Source organism: Monodon monoceros, unplaced genomic scaffold (genome assembly GCF_005190385.1).
Source record: "Monodon monoceros isolate NGI ecotype Baffin Bay Population unplaced genomic scaffold, NGI_Narwhal_1 Super_Scaffold_18, whole genome shotgun sequence".
Classification (NCBI taxonomy): domain Eukaryota; kingdom Metazoa; phylum Chordata; class Mammalia; order Artiodactyla; family Monodontidae; genus Monodon; species Monodon monoceros.
The window spans coordinates 172,052,305-172,060,169 of record NW_021703774.1 but is presented as its reverse complement, the minus strand read 5'-3'; positions in this window follow the sequence as shown (position 1 = coordinate 172,060,169).

Genomic DNA, 7,865 nt, shown 5'->3' with positions numbered 1-7,865 from the left:
GGTTTTAGACAGGGCACAGCTCGGAGGAAGGCCTGAGCGGGCGTGTGCCTGCCCAGTCTGTTTGGGGGCACGGTCAGGAGGCCAGAGTGGCTGCAGCCGAGGATGGGAAGAAGGAATGAGGTCAGGGAGGCAGCAGGGGCAGATGGGTCAGAAGGTCATTTCAAGGACTCCGGTTGAGTGTGAGATGGGAGCCACTGGAGGGCTTTGGGCAGAGTCGGATGTGGTCTGACTTAACATTCTAAAAGGACAGTGTTGGATGGAGAGGTGGAGGTGGTGACGAGTGGTCAGGTCAGGCAGAGCACCGGGCACCAGTTATCAATCCAGGGGAGTCCTCCAGGCACTTCTGCCCACGGCAGCTTGGTATTGGAGGCGTCAAGGAAAACATCAGACACTCAAGCACTGATGGACGGCGCTGGACTCACGCTGAGAAGAGACAGCAAGATCGGCTTCAGTAGTGGCGTCGGTCTTCCAGGGACCAGCGGGTCCCTCCCGGCAGCTGACAGGCAGTTTGCTTGTGCTCGGCCCTCTCATGGCGCAGTGGAAGGACCCCATCCCCTCCCCGAAGAGGACAGATAGAGCAGTGGGGCTGGCCGGGTGCCATATGACACACAGGCTTAAGCAGAACAAAAGAGCACACACTGGGCCTGAAACAGGGAAAAATGCTCCCACACCAGGCGCCGAGCTCGGCAAGGCTGTGTGGGCTCGTTGTCTCTTGGTGAGGAAGTGTCCCAGGCCAAGCAGGGTGGAAAGGCCATGTGACGGAGATGACCTCTCCCAACGTGGCAGCTCTCGGATCTGTTTTGAAGGCAGAGCAGCAGGCTTCACTCATGGACTGGATGTAGGAGAAAAAGAGATCAAGATTGCAAGGTTTGGGGCTCAAGCAACTGGAGGCTGGAGCTGCCACTCACCAAGAGGAGACAGGGAGGTCAGGTTTGGGGCAGTGACGCGTGTGGCCCCGTTTGCCTGGCAGAGCAATAAAGCTATTCTTTTCTACTTCGCCCAAAACTGTCTCCGAGATATGACTTGGCCCCGGTGCACAGAGGCTGAGTTTTCAGCATGGGCAAGGCCAGGAACTCAAGTCTCCAGTGGGCCGCACTTGAGGTAACAGGGTTTTCCAGCCAGACATTCTCATTACCGTGTTCTTTTTATTTATTTATTTATTTTTTTGACCACACCGTGTGGCTTGCGGGATCTTAGTTCCCCAACCAGGGATCCAACCAGGGCCCACAGCAGTGAACGCGCCGAGTCGTAACCACGGGACCGCCAGGGAACTCCCCCACGTTCTCTTTAAAAGGCCAGTTTCTAAAGGGATTTGGAAAGAGTCCATATTTTAGTCTATAGGGTTTTCTCACATTCTAGAAACTGTCAACCACAGGAAGCAAATTCCTCTTGTCTCTGGTCTCCTGCTGGCCAGGGCTAAAGTCACTTATCTTGTCTGCAAATCTTGTATCTCTTGTCTTCACAAAACTGAGCTTTCCAGATGAAGGAGCCAGAGGAGTTGCCCCGGGAAGGTCAGTGTCTTTTCCCCTTGGCCAAAACTGGACCAGAGCGGGGGCCCGCCAGGCACGTCCTCAGAGTCTCCAAATCAGCCTGGAAATTCCAACTCTCCAAACCAGCTCTGGAGCCAGCGAGCCTTGGATTTAATCCTAAATGCAGCCTCTGACTGGCGGTGTGAGTGACTGGATGGTCTCTTAACTTCACTGAGCCTCAGTTAGGTAAAATAAATGGTACATCTCATTGCCTGTGTTAATTATTCAGAGGGAGGGATGGCCAATGTAGGGAGGAAAAAGTTTTTCTCAACCCTCCTAGGGTCCCCGCTGGGTCTGAAAATTAAACGGACAGTTTTTTATTTTTTGGTTTTTTTTTTTTGGCTACACTTTTGGGATCTTAGTTCCCTGACCCACGCTCTTGGCAGTGAAAGTGCAGAGTCCTAACCACTGGACCGCCAGGGAAGTCCCTAAACTGACAGAGATTAACAGGAGAAAAGCATACAAAGTTTTTGAATTTTTATGTATACAAGAGAATGGAGACTCAAAGAAGTGACCAGAGCAGGAAGCTTTTAGACAAAGAAAAACAAGAAATTTGTGAAGAGTTGACAAAGGTGTTTGGGCTTGGGGCTGTAAATGGTAAAGAAGTAACTAGGAAGATAAGGGTTTAACAAGGTCTGTTTTTACAGATTTTTTGGCCAGAAATTCCCTGTCTCTGGTGATAAGAATGTCTTCTTTTCTCCTGATACAGGGGGTGTTCCTTGCACATGGGAATTTTATGACCTGTTTCAGGGAAGAAGGGCAGGGCAATGGGGGAAGGTCAGAGGGACCTTCCTGCTTCTGCAGCTTTCTCAAAAACTCCTTCAGGGACTTCCCTGGTGGCGCAATGGTTTAGAATCCGCCTGCCAATGCAGGGGACACAGGTTCGAGCCCTGGTCGGGGAAGATCCCACATGCCGCGGAGCAGCAAAGCCCGTGCGCCACAAGTACTGAGCCTGCGCTCTAGAGCCCGTGCTCCGCAACAAGAGAAGCCACCGCAGTGAGAAGCCCACACACCGCAACGAAGAGTAGCCCCCGCTTGCCGCAACTAGAGAAAGCACATGTGCAGCCGTGAAGACCCACGTCAGCCAAAAATAAATAAATTAATAGTTTTTTAAAAACTTCAGCTTGAAGTATTCAGTATGCCAAGGTGCCATATTTGGGGGTAGCATGTCTGACCATTTATCTATTTGTTTATTATTAATTCTATAACATTTATTGAATGCATTCTACGAGTTTTCAAAAGATTGAAAAATTTGTCAGGAGACAGAGGTCAACAGATTGTTATAAAACATTATATCAGAGATCTAAATTCAGAATCACAGATTTGAACTTGAAGGGAGCTTAGAGCTCCCCAGCCCAGCGACTTGCAAAGTCTGTTTTATTTCAAACACTTTGTTCAAAAGACATCTTAGGAGCTTCCCTGGTGGTGCAGTGGTTGAGAGTCCGCCTGCCGATGCAGGTGACACGGGTTCGTGCCCCGGTCCGGGAGGATCCCACATGCCGCGGAGCGACTGGGCCCGTGAGCTATGGCCGCTGAGCCTGCGCGTCCGGAGCCTGTGCTCCGCAACGGGAGAGGCCACAACAGTGAGAGGCCCGCGTACCGCAAAAAACAATACCCGAAAAACTTCCAGCCACATTGTGCTTTAAGAGACACACCTAAAATATACAGACACAGGAAGGCTGAAAGTAAATCAATGAAAAAGTTAAGCCAGGCAAATAAGGACTGAAATAGAGCTGGTATAGCTAAATTAATATCAGATCGACTTGACTCTAAGGCAAAAAGTATTACTAGACATAAAAGAGGACTTAAGAGGAAGTAATAATCATCCCCTCCTTCAAGAACTGCTTTAGAGTTTAAAGGCTCTTTGGCATTTATTTATTAAACGTCTGATTCTCCCATCAAACCCATGAGATAGTACAGTAGGTGTCACCACTCCCCTTTTACAGCGGAGGAGCCTGTGGCTCAGAGAATTTAGGGACTTGCCTGAGGTCACAGGGCAAGGGAACTGATCTTGATCACAGGTCTTCTGACTCCAGGCCCAGTGCTCTCCCTGTTTAGAAAAGAGAAAACGTAAAGTAAAGAGCACAGCAGGTCTGGGTGGGGAACAGCATGGGCAAAGAGGTTTGGCAGGTAGAAAATGCCCGGAGAAAAGTATGATTGCACCAAGGACACAGCGCGGAGGGGAGTGGGTAGGGCAGAGTCCAGCCCGTTTCGGAGGGAGCCGAAGGCAGGCAGAGTTCTGTCTTGCACGTGGAGAAGTTTGCACGAGGCCCACCTGCCTTGCCTCCGGGCACACCTCGTGCGGCCAGAACCCGAGGACCGCGAGCCTCACCCACCCCATGGCCACCCGCATCCCCGAGCGCGCACGCGCACAGACTCCCGCCGCCAAGTTCTCAGCTCGCGTGGAGGCGCAGGGGGCACCCTCCATGCGGCAGCCCCGCACTGGGCAGGCGCGATCTTTAATGTCTCCGCCCCCGCTCCCCTGCCTCCACCTGCCTGGATCCTTAGCCGTCCCGCCTGAGATCCCCTCCAGGGTCAAATTCGACTGGGTGAAGGTGGACCAGAGGAAGATAGAGGCGCGGAAGGGCAGGTCCAGGAGGGCAGAAAACTGAGTCCTGGTGGGAAGAGAAGAGAGACTCTTATCACCTTAACTGGACGAGGATGAGGGTGGAGTGGCGGGGGGCAGACGGGGTGGGGGTTGAAGAGCAGATAGATGGGCCGATGAGCCCAGGCATGGGATGAAGGGAATTAGGGGTAGGAAGGGATACTGCGGATTGAGCTGTCTCAAGTCTCCTTTGGAAAGAGGTGGGGTTCGGGGCGGTCCTGGTTAGGAGCATGCGCTGCGGAGCTCCCGGGGTAGCCGTCTGCCACTGCTAACCGGCTTAAGGCCTTGGGCTGGGCAGGTAGTCTCTTTAAGCTCATCTCTAAAACGAGCAGCCTGCTTCTTAGGGCTGCGGTGCAGGTTAAACGACAGGACACATCCTAAAGGCTGCATGATGCTTAGCCCGACCCAGCCACTCCTTTAGCACCATGTATAAGCCCCTACTGTGTGCCACATACTATTTATTCTATGTGCTGTGAATACAGCAGGGAAAAAAAGAGACAGTGGCTCATAGTTCACTGCAGAGAGAACAGCAAACACTAATTTCTGCCGCCTGTCAGGTGGTGATAAGTCATGGAGAAAAATCATGCAGGGTAAAAAGAGGCGGGAGTGCTGAGGGTGGGTGTGGGCAGAGTGGTCAGGGAAGGGCTCCCTGTGAAGTCTGAGCAGGATTGGAAGGAATGAGGGAGAGAGGGAGAGAGGGTTCTGGGCGGAGGGGACAGCAAGTGCAAAGGCCCTGAGGCGGGAACATGCACAGCATTTTGGAAGAACGGTGAGGAAGCTAGTGTGTTCAGAGCAGAGAGAGCAAGGGGAGGGAGTAGAGGGGGAGGGTGGGTTAGGTAAGGGTGGGGAGCAGATAGCATGGAGCAGGGGTCAGCCAACTTTCTTAAAGGCCAGAGGGTAAATGTGTGCAGCCATAGACAAGCATAACCAAAGAGATGAGACTGTGTTCTGACGTCACTTTGTACATAATAATAAGGTCCCTGAGAGAGGGCTTCGAAGCCTTGGTTGAGGATTGAGTGGGTTGGGGAGTCTTTGGGGGTGTTTGAGGTGAGTCAGGACACACCCTGATCTCAGTGTTCACAGGGCCACTCTGCCCTCTGTTGGGAGGAGGCTGTCGGATGTGGGGACAGGGCAGAAGAGGGGAGACCAGTTAGGAGGCAAGAGGAGGGGGTGGCTTGACCCAGGGAGGTAAGGATGAGGTGGTGAGCTGGGGCAGATTCTGGGTGTCTGGAAGGTGGAACAGATGGGATTAGCTGACGGACTGCACGTGATGGGAGGGAGGGAGGAGTCAGGATGTCCAGAAGAGTGGGATGGGAGTCTTCGTGAGAACCATCTGAAGCTGAGGTCACCTGGGGTGCGAGCATCAGGGAAGTGGGGGTCCCAGGGATGAGCGCGGAGAACAGGAACCAGCAGAAGAGGCTGGAAAGAGCGGGCAGGCAGGAGGGAGGGAGGGATACTGAGAGGTGGCAGCCTGGAGGCAGGGAGGCAGGGGCTCCGAGGACGCTGAGCGATCACTGTCCTGCCGCCTTTGCTGCCCCAAGAAAACTGAGGGCTGGGACTTCCCCAGCGGTCCAGTGGTCAGGACCCTGCGTTTTCACTGCCGAGAGCCCAGGTTCGATCCCTGGCCAGGGAACTAAGATCCTGCAACAAGCCGAAGGCTGAGAACTAGCCAGAGGCTTGGCACTGCGGAGATCACCTGGAGGAAAAGCGCTTTGGGGTGAGGGGAGCCCAACTGCACTGAGGTCAGCAGAGATGGAGGTGGGGGAGGAATTGGGATTTGGGGGTGATGAGAAGGGGAGAAATGGCCTGAGTCCTTCCTGGAAGCTCAAGAGAGGAGTGGGGTTTTTTTTGGTGTTTTGCTTATTTTTATTTATTTATTTATTTATTATTTATTTTTGGTTGCGTTGGGTCTTCGTTGCTGTGCTTTCTCTAGTTGCGGCGAGCGGGGGCCACTCTTCACCGCGGTGCGCGGTCTCATTGCGGTGGCCTCTCTTGTTGCGGAGCACGGGCTCTAGGTGCAGGGGCTTCAGTAGTTGTGGCGCGTGGGCTCAGTAGCCGTGGCTCATGGGCTCCAGAGCGCAGGCTCAGTAGTTGTGGTGCACGGGCTTAGTTGCTCCGCGGCACGTGGGATCTTCCCGGACCAGGGCTCGAACCTGTGTCCCCTGCATTGGCAGGCGGGTTCCCAACCACTGCGCCACCAGGGAAGCCCTCGCTTTTTGTTTTTAAAGATGGAAAAAAATAACCGCTTGTTGAAGTGCTGATGGGAATGAATGAATCCGTCAGGCAAGGGGAAGTGTTGACGATGGGGAAGTGACTTTGGGAGAAGGGACAGGGCCCGGACACATCATAGCCTGTGTCCCACCCACCCCCCACCCCGCTCTGTGCCCCGGTGGGCGTGGGGGGCTGAGTCAGCTGTGGGGATTGAGGGTTCTTTTCCTGATTCACAGAATGGGACCTCGGAGGCCGGTGGTGGCCCTGGGTGCTGGCCTTGGGCAGGGGCGATGGGATGGCCCCCAGGACTCAGAGGAGGGTCAGGCTGGGGGTGGGACCGCACAGGATGGGGGAGGGGGCGGGAGAGGCTGTGGACATGAAGCTGGTGAGCGGGGACACTTGTGGCTGTTGATTTCTGACGGCCCTCTTTGGTGGGTGATACAGGAACAAGGTCTGCTGCAGGGGGTGAGAGGAGAAGAGGCGACAGAGGCTTGAGGATAGCAGAGAAAGTGTGAAATAGCTTCTAAGAGGGTGGGGAGGAGGGGACTAGAGTCTGATTCTCCAGCAGCCTTGGGGGTCGCTTGAGGTTGAAGGTGGTAATTTCGGAGCGAGGCCACCACGTGCAGTTGTAGGGTTTCCTTTAGTCACTTTAACCTATGTTGTGATTTTGCTGCGTGAGTGGCAGAGAGGGAGCCAGGGGGTGTGCAAAGGGGATGGTTATAATGCCGGATGGTTAAACTGCAGGAGGCGGGAGAGAGACATCACGGTGGGTCCGGTGGGTCAGAGGACGAAGGGTGGTAGGGGCAGAGGGTCGGGTCTCATGGAAGGAAGGATGGGGCACCAGAGGGAGGGAGCTGGAAAGATGGGTGTGGGCTCTGAAACTGAAATTATGGGGGGGGGTGCAGTTTCTGAGGATGACAAAGTCTGGGGGGACCCTGGGAGCAGGTGACTGAGGTTGGGTGAAGGATAGGATGGTGGGAGGTTAGAAGGTCAAGGACTCGCAGACCAGGAGTTGGAGCGATTGCCCACGTGCAGGGTGGAACCACCCAGAAGTTAGGCGTGTGCTACAGAAAGTGACAGTGAGCTGGGAGCTGAAATCGTCAAGGAATAAATGACGAGGACTCCTTCCTGGCCTGCCCGGAACTTCGAACCAGAGCATTCTAGAGAGGAGAGAGGGAGAATGGTCGGGAAGGGGCGACTGGAAGCAAAGAGGGCCCCCCCTCCTGCCTAGAGGTCTGAGAGAAAGAGCCCTCCCCTGACAGGGCTGCTCGGGAAGCAGGGTCCACAGGGATCTGTCATCAGTGTTAGGAGTGGGTGCCGGAAGACACGAGAAAATTACAAGGGAAAGGGGTGGTACAGGGGTTGGGGAGAGGAGACCCCAAGGGGCCCTGAACAGGACAGCCGGGGCTGGACCTCAGGGCAACCAGGGATGCTGGGGAAGCGTGGGAGTGGGGACCAGGGCTGGGCGTGGCTGGGTAGGAGGCGGGCACCCTATCCTCACCCCTCAGAGTCCCCCTAAT